This window comes from Schistocerca nitens, chromosome 7 (assembly GCF_023898315.1).
Source record: "Schistocerca nitens isolate TAMUIC-IGC-003100 chromosome 7, iqSchNite1.1, whole genome shotgun sequence".
Classification (NCBI taxonomy): domain Eukaryota; kingdom Metazoa; phylum Arthropoda; class Insecta; order Orthoptera; family Acrididae; genus Schistocerca; species Schistocerca nitens.
In genome coordinates, this window is record NC_064620.1 from 309,530,785 (window position 1) to 309,535,784 (window position 5,000).

Sequence of the window (5,000 nt, forward strand, 5' to 3'; positions counted from 1 at the left end):
CAGCCCAAAGTTATTCAGAGTCACCAAGGCAAACGGACCGGACGAGCCGACCGATTGGTTTTGATCTAATAAAAGCGTCCCTTCCATCTCTGGTCGGGACTCTGTTTGCATGTATTAGCTCTAGAATTACCACAGTTATCCAAGTAACGTGGGTACGATCTAAGGAACCATAACTGATTTAATGAGCCATTCGCGGTTTCACCTTAATGCGGCTTGTACTGAGACATGCATGGCTTAATCTTTGAGACAAGCATATGACTACTGGCAGGATCAACCAGGGAGCTGCGTCAACTAGAGCTGAGCAGCCGGCCGCCCGGGAGTGTGTCCCGGAGGCCCGCGCGAACACGCAAGCGTCCGCTCAATTATTCCGCAAACAGGAGGAGGCTGGGCTCCCCTGCACGATACACCTCGAAACCCTCTCAGGTCCCGGCGGCGCGCAGCGCCGTCCTAAGTACTTGGTCGGGTTCGAGAGAGGCGCAATCGCCCGGAGATAGGCGAGTAGACGCTTTCAGTGCGACCACCCGTGCTCCCAACTGAGCTTGCCGCTGCCGACAGAGGCCCGGGAGCGTGCTGTCGTGGTGTTGCCGGCGGGAGACAACACGCGGCCACAAACAGTGGCCGGGCAGCTCCAACGCCAGCGCCACAGAGGGGCAGAGCCCCACTTGGGTGCCAAAGCGAACTCTCCCAGCACAGCGCACGCGCCAACACATCCGCACAGCTGCGATACAAACCACCTGCGAGAACCGCGGGGGCGACCGAGCAGCAGACGGCGTCGCGGCGCCGAGTGCCGGGCGGCGGCGCATCCTCGACGCACACAGTCCTCAATCGGACCAGCACACTGCAGATGTCCACCGCGCTTCGCACCGGGCCCGCGAGGACCCACTTTGGCCGCACGGCGCCGCGCGCTGGGTGCGCCGGCGCGCAGCTGCGCCGCCTGCCGCGTCCGTCGGCCGGCGCGCCTGCCACTGGGCGCCCCCACCAGCCGGCTGTAGCGCGTGCGCCCACGCAGCGCGCGGCCAGCACGCCGGGCGCTCCCCCCTCACCGGCCGGGGACGGTCCCACCCAGCCACCGCCGCGTATCGCTTCATACCCACATGCCCACTCACGTTCGTGGGTATGACGGGTGTCGCTGAAGCAACCAGTTAATACCTGTACCGATTGTCGCAATCAATGATTCACCTCCAGCGTAAACAACCGCGCAACAACGGATTTCCAGTTCATTTGCGTAACTTGGGCAGCAAACGTAGACGTCCATCTACATTTGCAAATTCAGTGGGTCTTGCATGCCTGGATGATATGCGTCACGACACGCCACATCAGCCCACATACATGCTGCGACGTATACACGAGAGAACACGTGGAAGGTGGCCCGCGTACGTATGCGAATGCCATTGCACAGCTGCGAAGCTCATTGAACACGCAAACTCCCGCCTGACGAACTAGAGGCGACAGGGGGGCGATATACGTCTTACAGCAGTACACATTACAGTGGATAGCGGGACCATGTGGAACGTACGCAACACTCGCTAGATGTTGTGAGGGTACGCACCGTAACATGAATCAATACGCAGGACACCAGAGAGTGCGAGCACTGACCTATGTTGAGAGGGTTGCGATTAGGCAACGCTACATGAATGTTGCAATTCATATAACAATTACAGGTCAGGTTAGGGCCCAACGTGGGTTAGGTTAGGGCCCAACGTAGGTTAGGTTAGGGCGCAACGTAGGTTAGGTTAGGGCGCAACGTAGGTTAGGTTAGGGCGCAACGTAGGTTAGGTTAAGGCGCAACATAGGTTAGGTTAAGGCGCAACATAGGTTAGGTTAGGGCGCAACGTAGGTTAGGTTAGGGCCCAACGTAGGTTAGGTTAGGGCCCAACGTAGGTTAGGTTAGGGCCCAACGTAGGTTAGGTTAGGGCCCAACGTAGGTTAGGTTAGGTTAGGGCCCAACGTAGGTTAGGTTAGGTTAGGGCCCAACGTAGGTTAGGTTAGGTTAGGGCCCAACGTAGGTTAGGTTAGGTTAGGGCCCAACGTAGGTTAGGTTAGGTTAGGGCCCAACGTAGGTTAGGTTAGGTTAGGGCCCAACGTAGGTTAGGTTAGGTTAGGGCGCAACGTAGGTTAGGTTAGGTTAGGGCGCAACGTAGGTTAGGTTAGGTTAGGGCGCAACGTAGGTTAGGTTAGGTTAGGGCGCAACGTAGGTTAGGTTAGGTTAGGGCGCAACGTAGGTTAGGTTAGGTTAGGGCGCAACGTAGGTTAGGTTAGGTTAGGGCGCAACGTAGGTTAGGTTAGGTTAGGGCGCAACGTAGGTTAGGTTAGGTTAGGGCGCAACGTAGGTTAGGTTAGGTTAGGGCGCAACGTAGGTTAGGTTAGGTTAGGGCGCAACGTAGGTTAGGTTAAGGCGCAACATAGGTTAGGTTAAGGCGCAACATAGGTTAGGTTAAGGCGCAACATAGGTTAGGTTAAGGCGCAACATAGGTTAGGTTAAGGCGCAACATAGGTTAGGTTAAGGCGCAACATAGGTTAGGTTAAGGCGCAACATAGGTTAGGTTAAGGCGCAACATAGGTTAGGTTAAGGCGCAACATAGGTTAGGTTAAGGCGCAACATAGGTTAGGTTAAGGCGCAACATAGGTTAGGTTAAGGCGCAACATAGGTTAGGTTAAGGCGCAACATAGGTTAGGTTAAGGCGCAACATAGGTTAGGTTAAGGCGCAACATAGGTTAGGTTAAGGCGCAACATAGGTTAGGTTAAGGCGCAACATAGGTTAGGTTAAGGCGCAACATAGGTTAGGTTAAGGCGCAACATAGGTTAGGTTAAGGCGCAACATAGGTTAGGTTAAGGCGCAACATAGGTTAGGTTAAGGCGCAACATAGGTTAGGTTAAGGCGCAACATAGGTTAGGTTAAGGCGCAACATAGGTTAGGTTAAGGCGCAACATGGGTTAGGTTAGGGCGCAACATAGGTTAGGTTAGGGCGCAACATAGGTTAGGTTAGGGCGCAACATAGGTTAGGTTAGGGCGCAACATAGGTTAGGTTAGGGCGCAACATAGGTTAGGTTAGGGCGCAACATAGGTTAGGTTAGGGCGCAACATAGGTTAGGTTAGGGCGCAACATAGGTTAGGTTAGGGCGCAACATAGGTTAGGTTAGGGCGCAACATAGGTTAGGTTAGGGCGCAACATAGGTTAGGTTAGGGCGCAACATAGGTTAGGTTAGGGCGCAACATAGGTTAGGTTAGGGCGCAACATAGGTTAGGTTAGGGCGCAACATAGGTTAGGTTAGGGCGCAACATAGGTTAGGTTAGGGCGCAACATAGGTTAGGTTAAGGCGCAACATAGGTTAGGTTAAGGCGCAACATAGGTTAGGTTAAGGCGCAACATAGGTTAGGTTAAGGCGCAACATAGGTTAGGTTAAGGCGCAACATAGGTTAGGTTAAGGCGCAACATAGGTTAGGTTAAGGGATGGTGTATGAGGGGGGAGGGGACGAGGTTCGTTCATAGTGATGATGGTAAGTGGACGCCTGAGGCACCCTGAGATGTGTCACGTCAGGATGCACCTTTGGCTCAGGGGAGGTGGTGCGCCGGTTCTGTGGGTGTGGCAAGGGAGTGGCAGACCTGTGTCTTTCATTCCTGCCATTGCTTATATGCTGTGAGACACGCCAGTGTGGTGGTGTTGGCTGCACCCCTGTGTAGCACATGTGTGGGTGTTTGTGGCTTATCTGCGTAATGATGGTTGTTGGAAGTGTGAGATATTCTGTTTTTGGGGTGGACCTCCTGGTTTTGTTATCATAGTGTGAATGGTGTAATGTGGCGGAGAGGATGCACTGGATGTTGTTCCATGGTGGTGCTTAGATATTGTGTCTGTGTCTGTTACAGCCAGAGAGTAGTGTGTGATAGGGTGTCTGGGTGACGTGTAGTTCACATTGTGTGCAGAGACTGTCAGCATGTATAGGGACAGTTCTATGTCGTATGTCATCTATATTCCGATGGCTCTGCATCTATTAGTTATCAGCGCCATGTATCAGTTTAATCTGGTTGCAGTCTCGTGGTGTTCTATCTCTGTACAGTAGTAGAGGTGCGACTGCACTACGTAGCTACCCCTTGCGGCAGCTTTCCCCGGTGTATGGCATATGATTATCAGCAATGAGTCGATTAGTGACAACTGGTCGTGTGACAACGTCACATGTCTGCGGGTGGGATACGCTACAACCTGCTTGTGGGTCAGGGCTCAGTAATGCTCTCCTCACACTGAGCGCTCGGACCGTCATTACCCGTCTGCGTGATGTATTGCGGAGCGCTTTTAGCCATTGCCAGAGTCTTTGCGACTGCGAGTGCAACGCCCATGGGGACCGACATGGTTGGGGCGCTTCCTAGCTGATCGCTCAGCATCGGAATCCGTACTGTGAGCACGCAATCGCGCACAGACTTAGAGCATGTGTAGGGACAGCGGGAATTTCGCATCTTGGATACAACGCTTCATGAAACGGATGATATAGGGGTGGATTGCAACTTACGACTGCGAGAAAAGTCCGCCGTTCATCCGCTGGAGTTGCAATTTGGGCAGGTGACGTGAGGCACGTACGGGGGCGGGTGGCGTGATTGTCGGTGGACGACGTCGTGCGGCGCAGGGACTGGCGTTGGTGCTCTTGTGGTGGACAGTGGATGCAGGCTTTGTGGGTGGGGTCGGGAAACGGGTACTGTGGGCCCATCGCCGTCGTAGTCAGCTTGGCGTCGCATAGATGGCGGTACTGTTTTTGTGGTGCGATCGACATGGTGGTTGTAGTGCTGTCGGATGCGCGTAGATGGGGCTATTGCATGTGGTTTCGTCGTGTTTTCATAGATGGCGATGCCGTGTTTTGGCACTATGGTTGGCGTGGTGTCATTGCATTCCTGTAGATGGCGGTGTCGTGTCGTGTCTGGGCTGGGCTGGATGTCCATGTAGTTTCGTCACATTGCCAGAGATGGCATTCGTGTGCCTGTGGGTCGCATTGTCAACGGCGTCCCACAGA

At 54.1% G+C, this 5,000-nt stretch overlaps 1 non-coding gene across 1 annotated transcript in view; it reads right to left on the minus strand.

Annotated features, from left to right (window-relative positions):
• LOC126197109 (small subunit ribosomal RNA) overlaps positions 1-281 on the minus strand; it is a 1,909-nt gene extending 1,628 nt beyond the window's left edge. The window contains exon 1 of the ribosomal RNA XR_007539509.1: positions 1-281. This exon is cut by the window's left edge and continues 1,628 nt beyond it. This is a non-coding gene — a ribosomal RNA (small subunit ribosomal RNA).
• Between the last annotated feature and the right edge of the window lie 4,719 nt (positions 282-5,000).